This window comes from Cetorhinus maximus, chromosome 6 (genome assembly GCF_964194155.1).
Source record: "Cetorhinus maximus chromosome 6, sCetMax3.hap1.1, whole genome shotgun sequence".
Taxonomy (NCBI): Eukaryota; Metazoa; Chordata; class Chondrichthyes; order Lamniformes; family Cetorhinidae; genus Cetorhinus; species Cetorhinus maximus.
The window spans coordinates 138,353,784-138,372,253 of NC_135884.1; positions in this window are offsets into that span (position 1 = coordinate 138,353,784).

Sequence of the window (18,470 nt, forward strand, 5' to 3'; positions counted from 1 at the left end):
AAACACGCATGGAGTGGCTTTGAACAAGGGACCCTCCCCTGGGAGCCGTAAGCAACCCTGCGTAGGGCTTGCTTGTTATGCTCCCCACATGGTGGATCCCCTGCATGCTGCTGGGTTAACATCAGTGGTGGTGGGATGAGGCCCTTAAGTGGGCACTAATTGACTACTTTGGGACGTCAATTGGTGGTGGGGCAGGAAGGCCTTTATAGTCAGGCATTCCACCACAGACTTAATTGGGTTCGAAGCGTGAAAGCGGCGGTGTCCGCAGCTGCCACCCTCCGACCTGATTAAATGCTTCCTGGCCACCAAACTTACCATGAGGGAGGCCACAAGATTCTGCCCGGTCACTCTCTAAGAACATGAAAAAAAAAGTCCAGGTTGAGGAAAGGCCCATATCTCTTTATATCAAACAGTAGATTAAATGAGGACACAACTAAAATACTGCAGTTGCTGTAAATCTGCGATAAAAACAGAGAATGCTGGAAAAAAAACTCACCAGGTGTAGCAGCATCTGTGGAGAGAGAAGCAGAGTTAACATTTCAGATTGATGACCCTTTGTTAGAACTGAAAGATATTAGAAATTAGTGAGCAAATACAGATCCAGGGAAAATTGGGGGTGGCGGGGCAAGGGATAGGGTGGAGGCAAGAGTGATTAAATTACAAAAGGATTGATGGTGGAAGGTGAAGTGGCACAGTAATGAGACAAATATTGCAACAATAGATGGTCCCAAAGGAAGTGTAAATGGTTATAACAGAATAGCAGTGGGAGAGGAAAGCATGATAAGTCTTGCAAAGAGGGAAGGCTTCCTTAGTCTGGGAATGTAGGGGCATGGTTACACCCCAGGGTTGCAAACCACCTCACTGGCTGTGTATCAATAGGGATTCCCCACTCCCAAGCACCAGCCAACACTCCCTCCTCACCCAGTGACTCCGGTGCAACCCTCCTCCATTATTAGCACCAGCTGTCCAAGAAAATGGGAACGATGGTTAAGGTATAACTTGCTGACTGACCAGCCCAAATTTACTTCAGGAAAGTGCACAATTCCAGAGAAGAACGTGGGCCAAGACAATACATTTCTAACATTGTTTAAATATTGTTTTTTCCACTTAGGGATAATTCTCCCTATTATTGGGGCCGTGCAGCAGTCACTAATATCAGCCATAACTTTTCTAAGAGCAACAGTCTTAACTGCCAGACACGAGTTTATTCATCTCTAAACTTATCACCTCCATAATTGAATTTGACTGTTATCACCAAATTTTCTTTATTATTTGCTCCTCTGTTAAGCATTCCGATACTTCTGACATTGCTGCTGGACCTGTCCTAAGTGCAACTTAAAAGTGACGGTGCTTTTTAGCTGTCTTGTGTCAAGGCTTGATTCAATGCCATTGACATTGTTCCATTAAAGGAACCACTTTAATTATAAATCTCCAGCCTTCAAGCAGAGGACAGTTTAGAAATATCAGATTACTGTAATTTTTAGATAAAAGCAAAGAACTGCGGATGCTGGAAATCCAAAACAAAAACAGAAACGGAAATACCTGGAAAAACTCAGCAGGTCCGGCAGCATCGGCGGAGAAGAGCGCAGTTGACGTTTCAAGTCCTCATGACCCTTCAACAGAACTAAGTAGAAATAGGAAAGGGGTGAAATATAAGCTGGTTTCACCCCCCACCCCCACACCTTAAACCAGCTTATATTTCACCCCTTTCCTATTTTTACTTAGTTCTGTTGAAGGGTCATGAGGACTCGAAACGTCAACTGTGCTCTTCTCCGCCGATGCTGCCAGACCTGCTGAGTTTTTCCAGGTATTTCTGTTTCTGTTTTTGTACTGTAATTTTTACATTAAATACATTTTTCGACAGTTTAAAAAGGCTACTATTTAATTGACAAGCCCTAACATGATTCATTTCAACTATTTTAAGTAATTCATACTATGGTCATGACCCCGCCTAATTTAATTTATCAAAATATTAGGATTGAAAATGCAATCCCTGTAATGGTATGAAGTACGGTTTATATAAACGAATATGAAAATACCAAGAAACAATATACCTTTGTGACTGCGTTACTTTCCTACTCTGAAACACTTACAGGGTGCTCGTTAGTGTTGGGCTGTTTGCTACCTCAACCTGGTGTTCTGTTATTACTTGTGTGTGATTACTTTCTATGGAAAAATACCTTATTATTATCTTGGGACAACAAATGGATAAATAATGGGAATTTTCTGCATGTTCCTTTTTTAACAAGTGTATTTGTAATCATTTTTGAGTTCTACCAAATGTAGAAATTTTAAATAAATTACCATTTATATTGTCAATGACGGAAGTGAGTGTTTGCTTATTTTCAACCAGTAAGAAAGTTTTATGATTTACTTCAGCTGTTTGAAGCTACTGGTTGTTCTAAGACAGTAGCTGGTTCAGCAATGTCCTTCAGGGAAGGAAACCTGCTGCCCTTACCTGGCTTGATCTACATGTGAAATATGGGCGGGATTTTCCAGCCCCTCCCGACGGCAACGGACATTTGAATGGCTTGCCACATCTGTTGCGGGGAACCCTCTGTGGTGGGGCTGGAAAATCCTGGCCCATGTCCCGTGCTAATTTGGTCGACCCTTAGTGCAATTCTGGGACGATTCAACTCTAAGTGCGGGAGCAGGCACGAAAAGCATTTTACCCGTCGGCCGCAATGGTCTGTTTTCACGTCGTATCGTCTGCTTTCCCCTCATTAATTATGCAGCCTCAGGAAACACGCTGTCTCGCTGGCGGGCGGCCTCTGAATTGCCCGCCACACTGTTACCTCACTGTTTCCTCACCCTGGGTGCCATATCTAAACTGCAGCTGTGCACAGAGTTCTCAATGCTTGCAGCCCAGGACTGCTCCAGTTAAAAATGGCCCTGAAAGCCAAGAAGAGCTCAGTGACCCATCACTGGCATGCTTTTTGGAGGCCCATGAGATACCCTCCACAGGATTGCTGTCCGCAGGAGGCCCAGCAATCTCACCACTCCGGCTTGGGAGGCGGTGGCAACGCTGCACAGAAGAGGTTGGACATTCAGTGCAGAAAGAGGATGAATGATCTCATCTGTGCTGCCAGGGTAAGGAAACCAACTCATCATTCTAAATCACACACTCACAAGGCCATCACACATTCACTGGCATCTCACTCACTGCCAGCTCAAGGGACATTGTCACTCACCCTCTCACACACACCCTCACATCTCCATCTGGCCTGATCTCCTCTGGAGACTGCCTCCTCAGCCCTCATCACCTTGAGGCCACTTGCACAGATAAACATGTGCACACACACACTCTGAGATATCCCCCTTCCCCAATACAGCCCTCACCCTACAGCCTCTTCCTTTGCCTGAGACCACTTCTCCCCCTTCCCCAAGCAAGCCCTAGCCCTGCAGCCATTGAAAAGCCACCCCTGCCTTACAGCTGGTCTGGTAGGTAGAGACCTTCCAATGAGCCCTCCTAAAAGTGATGTGGTGCTGCCTGTGAAGCCTGGCGCTGATGACCACGAGTGCTGCCCGAAGCAAGGTAGGCAAACAAACCTCGAAGTCCCGAGCGAAGTGCAACTAGCCAGGTGCACATCACTTATGTTTAGTATTGAAACATGTCGGTGTGCAATCACACCAATGTGCCCAGATGATCCAACATGGGAGGAGATGATTCCGGTGAGCAGGGCCAATAATGAAATGCCGATGTATTAAAATGACGTTCCTGATGTCTGGCGGCAGGAAACGCGGCCCGTTATTGACGGGTAGAGCAGACGATCACAATCTGGTTTCACAACGTCGTGAAGCTGATTTTTGGTCTGCCTGCCATATTGTTCACTCAAGACCCACACCAATGGGGACAGAAAACTCCGCCCTTAATTGTTCTCCTAAGTTCTCTCGCAAGTCACACAGATAGATCAAATTTTATGAAAGCAGGTGATCACCACCTTCTCAGGCCAATGTGGACGAGCAATAAATACTGGCCGACACTCACGGATCGAGAATGAAATTTTTCTCAAAATGCAGGTTTTGCACACATCCTAATTTTCTTACCCAGGTTTCTAAAATTCTGAAGCATTCAAAATTACATTGGCTCGATAATCAGTTCTGAAACCAAGCTGTGCTTGCACCCGGTACTTAGATCAGCACAGACCAACCGTGGGTAAAACCGACCATGAAACCTGATCTGCTTAAATTCAACTGGTTCAATAAAAGCGAGTTCAAAACCAGACGTTGTAAGGTTCCATTGTTATTTTTTAAATTAATTTCAATGGTGAATTGAATGGTTGAGCTGGAGCAGAGAACAGCTTTCTCAATGCGAAAGATTTAGATTAAAGGAATTTGTTTCAATTTGGATTGAATCAGTCAGACCAATCTCATGGTCTTGGGTCCCATTCAGGGCCTTCAAAAATCATTGCAGCCGTAAAATAATGAATGGCCAGTTCAATATTTTTTAGAACATTGATTTTTCCACGGTAGATTTTATTTTCCAATAATATTATCTATAATATGTAGCAAAACAATTAACAGTGGAGGGAGGAGGTTTATGTGGGTTGGAAGGAGGTTTGTACAGAGCATTAACACTAACATAGAGCTGTTGGTCCAAATAGTATGTTTTGGTGCTATAGCCTCAAGATAACATGACGTCACTCATTGACACATTAAAACCGGGACTGGAATTGTGAAAGACTGCTGCTATGTTTTCAGGATTCTGACATTTGATAAAGCTTGCAGGGACTAATGATAAGTCTTCAAGCAGCAGAAGATCAATTTGGTTCACCCATTAAGCCTGGAATTTATGATGGCCCGGTCACTTTATTTACCAACTCTAGTAGTTTCAGTCGTGCTTCAGGAAGCCCAGGAAATAGCTGTCATTCAATATACATGATGTCTAGTAGGCTGGTAGTTTGTAATATTGGTGTTTTTTTTATTCATTCACGGGATGTGGGCTTTGCTGGCTGGGCCAGCATTTATTGCCCATCCCTAGTTGCCCTTGAGAAGGTGGGGGTGAGCCGCCTTCTTGAACCGCTGCAGTCCATGTGGTGTATGTACACCCACAGTGATGTTAGGAAGGGAGTTCCAGGATTTTGACCCAGCAACAGTGAAGTAACGGCGATGTATTGCCAAGTCAGAATGGTGAGTCACTTGGAGGGGAACTTCCAGGTTGTGGTGTTCCCATGTGTTTGCTGTCCTTGTCCTTCAAGATGGTAGTGGTTGTGGGTTTGGAAGGTGCTTTTGAAGGAGTATTGGTAAATTTCTGTAATGCATCTTGTAGATGGTACACACTGCTGCTACTGTGCGTCGGTGGTGGAGGGAGTGAATGTTTGTGGGTGTAGTGCCAATCAAGCGGGCTGCTTTGTCCTGGACTGTGTCGAGCTTTTTGAGTGTTGTGGGAGCTGCACTCATCCAAGCAAGTGGGGAGTATTCCATCACACTCTTGACTTGTGCCTTGTAGGTGGTGAACAGGCTTTGGGGATCCAGGAGGTGAGTTACTTATTGCACGATTCCTAGCCTCTGGCTTGCTCTTGTAGCCGCAGTATTTATATGGCTAGTCTAGTTTGGTTCTCTGGCCAATGGTAATGCCCAGGATGTTGATGGTGGGGGATTCAGTGATGGTAATGCCATTGAACATCAAGGGGCAATGGTTGGATTCTCTCTAGTTGGAGATGGTCATTGCCTGGCACTTGTGTGGCATGAATGTTACTTGCCACTTGTCAGCCCAAACCTGGATGTTGTCCAGGTCTTGCTGCATTTGGACATGGACTGCTTCAGTATCTGAGGAGTTGTGCATGGTGCTGAATATTGTTCAATCATCAGTGCTATTCTCCACTTCTGACCTTATGATGGAAGGAAGGTCATTGATGAAGCAGCTGAAGATGGTTGGGCTGAGGACACTACCCTAAGAAACTCCTGCAGTGATGTCCTGAAACTAAGATGACTGACCTCCAACAACCATCTTCCTTTGTGTTAGGTATGACTCCAACCAATGGAGAGTTTTCCCCCTGATTCCCATTTTGCTAGGGCTCCTTGATGCCATACTTGGTCAAATGCTGCATTGAAGTCAAGGGCAGACACTCTCACCTCACCTCACCTCAGGAGTTCAGTTCTTTTGTCCATGTTTGAACCAAGGCTGTAATGAGGTCAGGAGCTGAGTGGCCCTGGTGGAACCCAAACTGGGCATCAATGAGCAAGTTATTGCTAAGCAAGTGCAGCTTGTTAGCACTGTTGATGACCCCCTTCCATTACTTTACTGGTGATTGAGAGCAGACTGATGGGGCGGTAATTGGCTGGGTTGGATTTTTCCTGCTTTTTGTGTACAGGACATACCTGGGCAGTTTTCCACATAGCCAGGTAGACGCCAGTGTTGTAGCTGTACTGGAACAGCTTGGCTATGGGCGCAGCAAGTCCTGGAGCACAAATCTTCAGTACAATTGCCGGAATGTTGTCCGGGCCCACAGCCTCTGCAGTATGGAGTGAATTGAATTGGCTGAAGACTGGCACCTGTGATGCAGGGGAGCTCCGGTGGAGGCTGAGATGAATCATCCACTTGGCACTTCAGCCTGATGATTGTAGCAAATGCTTCAGCCTTATCTTTTGCACTGATTGTGCTGGGCTCCTCCATCATTGAGGATGGGGATATTTGTGGAGTCTCCTCCTCCAGTGAGTTGTTTAATTTTCCACCACCATTCACAACTGGATGTGACAGGACCACAGAGTTTAGATCTGATCCGTTGGTTGTGGGATCACTTGCTGCTTATGCTGTTTGCAGTCATGTGTTATAGCTTCACCAGGTTGACACCTTATTTTTAGGTATGCCTGGTGCTGATCCTGGCATGTCCTCCTCATTAAGCTTTTAATTCCATATTTTTATTGAATTCAAATCCCACCATCTGCTGTGGTGGGATTCAAACCCGGGTCTCCAGAGCATTACCCTGGGTCTCTGGGTTACTAGTCCAGCGACAATACCACTACGCTATTGCCTCCCCCTGTGTACCATTGTGGTGTGGCATAATTTGCCAAACTCAGGCTCAGAGTTGCAACTTTCTATGTGACGATTTCCTGATCTCTGCTCTGGCATCAGGGTTAAGTACTAACTATGGACAAAGTATTTCCATACAGGGAAGAGAGAGGGCAAGGAAGGAGAAAATTTCCAAGTGAGTCAAACCTCACTGCTCCCCTGAGCCTCCTAATAGCTGATTTGAGTCTCAGTGCAACAGTTCCCAGAGGGTTGGAAGCAGAACATGCTTCCATGAATCCCATATTGCGGTTGGCGGGTAAGGTGCCTGGCAGCCTGCCCGCCATTAGGCCTCTTGAGGGCCTTAACTGCCCAATTAATGGCCAATTAAGGGCCTATTTCTGCCTCCATTCTATAAAACGTGCGGCTGGGGAAGGCAGAATCAAGGTGGGCAGCCAGACAGCTTTCAGACTACTGTCAGGCAGGAGGAGAGGGTACCTCCATTGGGTGTGTCTCTGTGCCCACTGGGGGCAATATCCCCAGATCATACACTTCCCTTTAAACCTCTTCTGCTCCCAGCCTCTAAAACACAGTCCCCCACCCATCTCCCCTCCTACTCGGTGAGGTCTGCTAGGCAGACCTGACCAAAATCCCCAGACTTAACTGAACTCCAGGATCCACAACACTTCTTCTCTGGGGGCTGCTTATAGTCCCAGCAGTGGCCACTACTCAAGCCTGATGCTGCTGGGACTACAAAGATGCCAGCCAATCAGATTGGCCTGCAGCTCTCTAGGACTGGATTTACTCCTAGATGGGAGTGGAAGTCCAAGTCTAAATAAATTACGATAAAAGCAAAATACTGCATGTTGTGCTGTGGCCGAGTTGTGCTATTAATGATCTGTAGACACTTCTTGGGTGGGAGGTGTTAAATGTTAAGTTTATTTACAACATACTCAGCAGCAACTAGACATGTGCATTCAACTCCAACTCTGACTCTACACTGACAGCTGAGATAGCCTGAACTATTCTCCTATTGGTTACTACAGGTCATGTGATCTCGCCTAACGCATACGATTCTTAAAGGTACATTACACACTAAATAAAACCATAATTACTACACTGCGAATGCTGGAAATATGAAATGAAAACAGAAAATGCTGGAAAAACTCAGCAGGTCTAACATATCTGTGGAGAGAGAAACAGAGTTAACGTTTCGAGTCCGCACTACTCTTTTTCGGAGCGGACTCGAAGAGTTAACTCTGTTTCTCTTTCCACAGGTGCTGTTGGACCCATTGAGTTTTTCCAGCGTTTTCTGTTTTTTACTAAATCAATTAAGGCTGTCCCCAGCGTATTATTGCCGTGGGACTGTTGGGTTTCTGGTCGGCACAGTGTCAACGGAATATTCAGCATCCACCCATAAAATCTACCCTATTATTCTTGTCAACAACTTCAACCTTTAAAAGCCGCAAAACATACTTTCAAAATGGATAACATATATTGCACACATAGAAGGTCCTGTAATTACACCACAAATGACTTGGATGAGGGAAGTGAATGTACTATCGCCAAGTTTGCGGATGATTCAAAAATAGATGGGAAGGCAAGTGGTGAGGATAACACAAAGAGTCTACAGAGGGATATAGACAAGTTAAGTGAGTGGGCAAAAACTTGGCAGATGGAATATAATGTGGGAAAATGTGAGGTTATGCACTTTGGCAGGAAGAATAGAGGAGCTGAATATTATTTAAATGGAGAAAGACTGCAGAAAGCTGCAGCACAGAGGGATTTGGGAGTCCTCATGCATGAACCCCAAAAAGCTAACATACAAGTTTAACAGGTGATAGTGAATGCAAATGGAATGTTGGCCTTTACATCAAAGGGAGTGTGTATAAAAATAGGGAAGTCTTGCTAAAACTATAAAAGGCACTCGTTAGATCACACCTATGATACTGTGAACAGTTTTGGTCCCCTTATCTAAGGAAAGGTGTACTGGCATTGGAGACAGTGCAGAGAAGGTTCACTAGGTTGATCCCGGGTATGGAGGGATTTTCTTATGAGGAGAGGTTGAGTAGGTTGGGCCTGTACTCATTGGAGTTTAGAAGAATGAGAGGGGACCTTCGTGAAACATATAAGATTCTTAGGGGGCTTGACAGGGTAGATGCTGAGAGGTTCTTTTCCCTTGTGGGAGAGTCTAGGACCAGAGGACATAGTCTCAGAGTAAGGGGTCACCCATTTAAGACAGAGATGAGGAGGAACTTATCTCACAGAGGGTGGTGTATCTGTGGAATTCTTTACCACAGGGGGCTGTAGAGGCTGGGTCATGAAGTATATTCAAGGCTGAGATAGACAGATTTTTAATCAGTAAGGGAATCAAAGGTTATGGGGAAAAGGCAGGAAGTGGAGTTGAGGATTATTAGATCAGTCATGATGTCATTGAATGGCGGAGCAGGCTCGATGGGCTGAATGGCCTACTTCTCCTCCTACGTCTTATGGTCTTATGTGCATTTGTGCAAATTTTTTCTCTCCAATGTTTGTGCAGACGTCGAACTCACTTACTTGAAATAATGGAGTTGGGAATCTCTGCATCTATTAAATATTCTTGCATCAGTATCGCACATGTACCTCTGGATCTAGCATTCAGGGAGAAGTAGAGGAGATTTGCACCCTCGCACCCTAAACTTACCTGTTCCTTTCTTCTGATGAGGATTTGCTATGAATTTAAAAGAAAACAATCTGTGCCAACAGCTTTCCAGTGCAATCAGCAGATTGGGTCACTGTAAAAAAAATCAACATCCTTTAAGGTTAATTTAAACGTTTTATTGGATTTACACAACTCATCGTCACACCTCCCTGCTTCATATGCAGTGGATTGCTTTGAAATCAATGACTGTTACATCGACAATCACGCCAGCAATCTTGCACACAAACATAATCAGCATATTGCTTTTGGTGGTGTTAATTGAAGGAGAAACGTTTGTACAATATATCAGGAGCATGCTTTGTTTCAATTACTTTCGCCTGATGCTTAACACTTAATTGAACTACCAGGGTAGGCAGTTGGGGCCTCACTTTATTGGTCTCATCTGAGTTATGGCACATCCTCCCTCTGTACAGAACAAAAACAGAATTACCTGGAAAAACTCAGCAGGTCTGGCAGCATCGGCGGAGAAGAAAAGAGTTGACGTTTCGAGTCCTCATGACCCTTCAACAGAACTGAGTAATATTAGGTGAGGGGTGAAATAAAAGCTGGTTTAAGGTGGTGGGGGGGTGGTGGGGGGGAGAGAAGTTGAGGGTGGGGTGGTTGTAGGGACAAGCAAGCAGTGATAGGAGCAGATAATCAAAAGATGTCACAGACAAAGGAACAAAGAGGTGTTGAAGGTGGTGATATTATCTAAACGAATGTGCTAATTAAGAATGGATGGCAGGACACTCAAGGTACAGCTCTAGTTGGGGTGGGGTGGAAAGACTAACAGGGCATCAAAGGTATAGATTTAAAAATAATGGAAATAGATGGGAAAAGAAAAATCTATATAAATTATTGGAAAAAACAAAAGGGAGGGGGAAGAAACGGGAAGGGTGTGGGGAATGGAGGAGGGAGTTCAAGATCTAAAGTTGTTGAATTCGATATTCAGTCCGGAAGGCTGTAAAGTGCCTAGTCGGAAGATGAGGTGCTGTTCCTCCAGTTTGCGTTGGGCTTCACTGGAACAATGCAGCAAGCCAAGGACAGACATGTGGGCAAGAGAGCAGGGTGGAGTGTTAAAATGGCAAGCGACAGGGAGGTTTGGGTCTTCTATATATATATTCCTCTATACAGTATTGAAATGTCAGCCTACATTATCTGTTAGAGTGTGGGTGAAACCCATGACTGGCTGAGACAAAGGCAAGAGCATTATAGGCTGATAACTAGGATATTTGAGAAAAAGAGTAAATTAAAAGCAAAATACTGCGGATGTTGGAAATCTGGAATTAAAGCCAGAAAGCGCCGGAAATACCAGGCTGGTCTGGCAGTGTCTGTGGAGAGAGAAGCAGAGTTAGTGTTTCGGGTCGAATATGAGCCTTCTTCAGAGCTATTTAAAAAAGAACTCTGAGTTCTGACTATAAGAAATCCATATTCTTGCCTTGGATGGTGTCGTGTGGAAGCATAATAGTGCTTTGCAGTGTTAGAGTAAAAATATGATAAAGTCAGTTATTCTGACTTGAATCTAAGAAACCTCCTGGCTAAACCAGGAAAAGCACTGTGTCAGCAATCACTGGGGTGGCTGACGTTTGTTTACCAACCTTCTTGGCTGGAGAAGGCCTATGAAGGCCTGGGTTGTAATGGTGAAGAATAAAAAGTAGAAATTGTTGGGATTAAAAAAATAAACTAGAGCGACACTAGACGATACTGAGCCCCACATGATGCTGCTGTGGCCTGGTGGACTGTGGGCAGCATTTAAACATACATGCTGTGTGCACAGGTTCTGTCTGTGTGCTCACTCTTTACCCACCGAACAGTGACTCATGTTTTCAAAGTAAAGAATAAACAGAATTTTTCACCAACTGAGTGGGCTGCTGTTTTATAGCAAATAAATGCTCTCACCAACCTATTAAGTTTCACCCATAAAGATGAGATGCTACAACATTCTCTGTTACCGATCAAATAGACAAGACTTAAACCCTTGCAAGTTTCACCAATAAGCACAGTGTGTGATCAGACATTCTGCGTGAGGTTGGCGTTACAGGCATCCTTGGCCTAGACATTGCCCTCTGCCACCAGATTTAAGATTGAATTTGAGATCCTACAGTGGGTTTGTATGGCCTGTGGCTGATAAAGCTATTTGGCCGTAATTACAGAGCAACCAGCCACATTTACCGCCCAGGCAATAATACACAATACAGTGTGGTTATCTTTGCATCACTGATTTTAATTGCTCCACCATTGGTGGCTGTGCCTTCAGCTGATGGGGCCCGAAGCCCTGGAATCCTCTCCTTAAATCCCTCCACCTCGCTTACTCTTTTCTCTTTAAGATGGTCCTTAGAAACGAACTCTTTGGCTAAGGCCTGGATTTTGCGTTCTGAGGTCGGGCATGTGCCCACCCAAACACACGAAAAATTGTACAAAAATACGCCGGGCGTGTGTCCTGACGTTACCGCGCATGCGTGCAATATTGAGGTCGGCGGGCATGCGCGGGAGTCGGAGCAGCGCCCACCGAAGATTAAAGGGCAAATTAAGGTTATTAAAAAGCCTATTGACTGTGATTTTCTGTTGCCCGTGTGATTTTTAGCTCGTCACACGGGCAAAATGTGTGTTTTTATCATTTCCTCATCCACGGGCAGGATAAAAAGCAGCAGCACTTTCTCTGTCATTGTCGGTCCTTTTCTGTGTGATTACAGAGTTGTCCTAGAGTTTCTTGGTATCTTGTTTGATTGTCAAGTCTGCCTTTCAGCATCTCGGGTCTTCATCTCCCCTGGAAGGTTCCCCTGAGTATTGCAGCACGGCGCTCCTTCAGTTTCAAAGCACTGTCCCTCTGCATCCCATCTAATGGGGATAGTGTATTCCGCCAGTGGAACCTCCTCTAAAGGGGGAGAGAGGGACAGGACAGAAAGGAGACCAAGTGAGCACAGGTAGCATCCGAGGGACAGACCTTTAAGAGGAGAGGCAGGGGCTCAGTTGGTGTAGGGCCAGCAGGGAGGCCAAGGCAGGAGGGCCTGCTAAAGATGCCACTACCCAGTGGCTAGACAGGTAGCGCTCCAACTACCTCCAGATGTCCAAGGTCCAGTGCCACAGGTGGCTCCACCTCTCCAGGGACACAGTGACAACAATGTGTCACATGATAGGTCTGGAAATCGCCTCCAACTGCCTGGGTGGACACCCCATGCCGTTGGCTTTGAAGGTCACAGTGGCCCTCAACTTCTATGCCTCTGGTTTTTTTCAGGGCTCAGTGGGGGATCCGTGAGGTGTTTCTCAATCAGCTGCACACAGTTGTGTCAAGCTCGTGACTGATGCTATCTTTAGACACGTCCGCACATTCATCCATTTCCGGACAGATGAGGTGAGCCAGGCGGAGAGAGCGTGAGGCTTTGCTGCGATGGCTGGGTTCCCCGCGTCCAGGGTGTAATACATTAAACTCATGTGGCCATCAAGGCACCAGCAGTTGAGCCTGGAGCTTTCGTAAACAGAAAGGGGTTCCACTCAATTTAATGTTCGGATTGTCTGTGACCCCAGGACACAGATTCTCCAAGTTTATGCCTGTTACCCTGGGAGCTCACACGATGCTTACATCTTGCGGCACTCGCAGGTACCAAGGCTGCTCATAGCTCCGGCACGAGTGGATGGAAGGCTCCTGGGTAACAAGTTCTATCCCTTGAAGAGGTGGCTGATGACCCCACTCCGTCACCCAAGAACTGATGCCGAGGAGAGATACAACAGGAGTCATGTCTCCACAAGGGCGGTGATGGTGAGGACCATCGGGCTGCTGACGATGCGCTTCAGATGTCTGGACTGGTCAGGGGAGCATTGCAGTATCCTCCAGAGCGTGTCTCCCTCATAGTTGTCACATGCTGCATCCTGCACAACCTGGCTCTGTCAAGGGGGGACGCACTGGAGGCTGAGGAAAGCGAGGCAGCTCTACAGGCCAGGGAGGGTTACTCAAGTGTTGGCTCAGAGGAAGAACCTGGGGAGGTGCAGGGTGAGGACCTCGAGGCTGAGGACAGGAGTCCTCATGGAGGCAGGGACACCAGGGATGCTTTGATCCAGCGAACCTTCTGCCAGGCATCCAAGGCATCGATGCCTCGTCAAGCCAATGGCACTGTCTCCTTTGCTAACAATCAATAAATGAGAACCCAACCCAGTACACCAGCACCAAACAACGCCATGCTTTTACAAGCCTGTGCTGCATCTGGCACCTATTCAGACCATCCAGCCAACTCAGCCCATTTAAGTCAAATAAATGTTTATGTTACTTCACATGAACAAACAAAGTACAAACCGAGTGTCCACCCCTAACACAAGAGTCAAAATAATTAGCGCCCCTGCTGTGCTCAAGGCGCCTTCAACTTACGTTTGTGGGTGCTGCGTCTTGGTGCCCTCCCTCGCTGACAATGGCAGCCAGCTGACTCTGCTGTCCTGGTGGCCCTGATGACCTTGGTGGTCGTCCTCTGGCTGCCGGAGCCTGAGCAGGGTCTGCCTGGGAGAGCTCATCCAGCCCCATAGCTGGGCACTCCTCAGTCATCACGGCATCATCAGATGCAGCCACCACTGGCAGAAGGGCAAAGGAGCTGGTGCCCTCGTCCAGAGCGCCCTGAGAGAAGCCCACAGAGACGACAGGTGGCTTGTCTGCCACCGTGTGGTGTGTTTGCATCTCCCTGCTACCATTGATGGATGGGGACCTTGCAGGGAGACTAGGTGCCTCATCCATCTCTCATGCTGTCAGTGACCTCCTGAGGTCACTGCCTGTGTGAGGGTTTGCATTCCGAGTGCAACACCGGGAACCCCTGAGTCTGTTCCTGAAGCTGCCTCTCCATGAGAGTCGCCACTCTCTCCATGGAGGAGTCTATGCGCTGGATGTTAAGGGTCAACGCAGAACTCATGCTCCTCAAGGACTCCTCCATGATGGACACCATGGTACACAGACCTTCATGGATCTCTGCCAGATCTCCACACGCATCCTGCTGGACATCCAGCATCTGCTGCCTGATGGATAACTCCAGAGGCTCATCATCTGCCTCGGACAAAACATGGTACTAGTCGCCACCTGTGCTCCCACTGTCAGCTCCCGGAGGCCTCTCTGCCTCTGCCAGCTCCTTATGTGAGTATGATGTGCCCTCACTGCCCGCAGAGCTGAATACCTAATGCCCACCGACGTGTGAGTATCTGCCCTGGTGCCTGGTTCAGAGGGACAGTGTGACATTGGTGCGGGTGAGCTGTTTTCCTCAGAGCTCAATAGGGGGTCCTCGGGGTCACTGGCAACTTCTGCGGATAGTGCATCTGTGGGAGGAAGGCAAAAGATCAGTACATTCAATCATCAAAGTCACTATGCACGCTAGGCAGGCTTAGGAGACAATGGAGACCTGCTGCATTAGAGCATCAGTAATCTCTCTGGCCATGACAGTTCAGTTTCTGATGAGAGGAGCCTGATATGTTTCCAGCACGCACGGCACACGCATCTGTCACCTGCACTTTTACCTTTGTCCGAGACCCCCACCTCACCGCGGCTGGAGGAGTGAGCCGGCCGGTGGCATTCCAGCTCCAGTGCATCGCTCTCGTGCTTAGTGAGGATGCACAGATTTGGCCCTCCTCCGCCTGTTCTGCAGCACCCAGCGGCATTATGACCTCATTATTGCTCCGTCTCCCTGAAGCCCCTTTCCTGGTTCCCACCCACCCTCCCACCCGCGTATTAGGCAGGCCGCGACTCTGTGGCACATCTCACCTTGCAATGCACTGAGGCCAGCCGTACTGACATCCCAGCCTTGGCAGGGCAGGCTTCAGTGCCAGTTGGCATACACACTCTTAATGCCTTCTTCTGGGCATTAAGATATGCTGTCTGGCACTGACCTCCTCGACCAGCACTCCCAGGCACTCCTCTGAGAAACAGGGGGCAGAGTGCCAACCTGATTTGCCTTCCCACTTCCATGACCACCGGGTGCTGAGGCCATGACTGCACACCAGGACACTTCTTGAGCAGCTTCCAGGCAGCTCCCTCAGCCTCCCCACAACTCCTAGCAGCCTTCAGTGAGCTGATTCTTCCAGTTTTGAACACCCTGCCTGGTCCCCATTTGACATGGCGCCCTAAGCGTTTCCGCTCCTGCGCATGGAAAACACATCTGGCGGCCGCGTTTCACAGCAGGCGGGCTTAATTGGCCACCTAGCGTAAGATCGCATTCACAACGCAAACTCGGCCGGGAGTGGGTTTTACATCCGCTTCCAGCTGCGCCAACTTCAGGTGCACCCCCAGGGTAAACTTCAGGCCTAAGCTGTTGGCCATCTGCCCTAATATTTGCCTTATGTGGATCAGTGACATATTCTGCTTTATAATGCTCGTATGAAGTTTTGGGGCAATTTATTATGGTAAAAATACAAGTTGTTGTTGTAGTTGCTGATTAAATTGTCTCTATTTGATTGTGCAGAATTGTTTTATGGTTTTCAGAGTTGTTTAAAGTTGGCGATGTTGACGGGGCGTGGTGTTGTACATGGAAAGGATCTTAGAGGGTCTTCTGATTTCAAGGGTTCTGGTCAGATAATCTGCTCTCAGGGAGAAGGCTGAAGCCTTTGCAACCATAGAGTCATAGAGTCATAGAGGCCTACAGCAGAGAAAAAGGCCTTTCGTCCATCAAGTCTGCGCCGGTCAAACAAGTACCTAACTATTCTAATCCCATTTTCCAGCACTAGACCTATAGCCTTGTATGCCATGGCATCGCAAGTGCACATCCAAATACTTCTTAAATGTTGTGAGGGTTTCTGCCTCTACCACCCTTTCAGGCAGTGAATTCTAGATTCCCACCACCCTCTGGGTGAAAAAATTCTTCCTCATATCCCCTCTAAACCTCCTGCCCCTTACCTTAAACCTATGCCCCCATTGTTACTGATCCCTCCACCAAGGGGAAAAGTTCCTTCCTGTCTACCCTATCTATGCCCCTCATAATTTTATACACTTCAATCATGTCCCCCCTCAATCTCCTCTGCTCCAAGGAAAATAACTCCAGTCTATCCAATCTCTCCTCATAACTAAAACTCTCCAGCCCAGGCAACATCCTGGTAAATCTCCTCTGCAAATCATCTTAAGCCACAAGTGCCGGGTGGTTGACCCATTTTGGCCCCTGAGTTCTCCAACATCACAGATCCTAGTCTTCAGCTAATTAGATTAACCCCACGTGCAGAAACGGCCAAACGTACTGGTATTAGGCCATGTGCCCTGACAACATCCTGGCTGTAGTGCTGAACACTTGTGCTCCAAAACTAGCCACACCCCTGTCATGTTTTTATAATGACATAAAAGCACCAGTCACTGACAAAGGATTGGGTAAACCACATTGTGGATTCATTTATTTAAACCAGGCACATGAGAACATATATACATATACAGCTCGAAGGCGTCAGCAGCAGAGCTATGTGTGCTGTGTTCTGCTCACAGACCAAAGTGAAACTGAGACTGGATCACATGAAACCCTTCCCTTTTAGTGAAGGTGTGCTGCTATCCCTTAAAGGCATATTACAACAGGAAGGGGGTGGGTTGGGGGCAGGCGGTGGCATTGTGGCATTGTCACTGGACTAATATTCCAGAGACCTAGGGTAATGCTCTGGGGACCTGGGTTCGAATCCCATCATGGCAGATATGAAATTTGAATTCGATAAAAATCCAGAATTAAAAGTCTGATGATCACCACAAAACTATTGCTGATTGTCATAAAAAATCCATCTGGTTCAGTAATGGAGAGGAAATCTGCTGGTCTACATGTGACTCCAGACCCATAGCAATGTGGTTGACTCTTAAAATACCTTCTGCACAAGGACAATTAGGGATGGGCAATAATAACATCCAATGAACCAATAAAAGAAACGGGGACAACAGCCCCTCACCAAGATGTTCCAGTGGAACTACAACACTGGCATCCACCGGACACACTGGAAATTGCCCCACTATGTCCTGACCAGGTTGTGTCTGTGGTATGTGTCAGAGTTAGCCCCTTCTTCAAGAATTATCTACGTCCTACTCACGAGATGGCTAACACTGCACCTGGTCCTCGATATGTACCCAGCTCTCACCTGTGACTCCACGTAACTGCTTGTGCACAGCAGCAACCACACCGCAGTAACTGCGTCAGTTTGCAGGCCAAACCAGGTGAGGTTAACATGTGGGCTGGTGTCCACATGTGAGAGAGAATGCCTATCTCCAACCACACTTCCTCATAAAAGCTGCCTTGACGGATGAAGCAGAGGAAATGATGTTCCCTTACTGTACTGAAAGCATCGCAGGACATCTGTAAAGTTCATCTGCATGGGTGCAGAAGGTGTTGCAAATCATCCACTGCAGTCGATCCATGTGTCCAGTCGTCTTGACTTGCCAAACCACCAGGAACAGATGTGTAAGAGCGAGAGTGTGGGGCTGGCTAAGCACAATCTGTAATCAACTCATGCAGGGGTGTTTCTTGTGTGCACACCTTACTGACTCCTTCACACACACACACCCCGTTATATCTTAAAATGCACTCCGTTAATGTATATTGTGAGTGAGTCAAAAAGAAGAAGAAACAGGAATTCTACTTAACTTCTTGGAATGCACGAATTCTACAAAAATTGATAAAGACAACAATTCCAGACCCCAGTGCAAAACTACTCTGGTTGACATGGAGCTATTGCAATACAATATTGGCTTTGCTGCTTTAAGCAAAACCCGCCTAGCTGGGGACGGCCAGGTAACAGAACTATCAGCAGGCTACACTTCTTCTGGATAGGTGAGACAAAGAGTGAGAGGTAAGAGGCAGGTGTTGGCTTTGCTATCAAGTCTGACACTGCAAAAAAATGGAATACTCTCCCTAGGAGCAT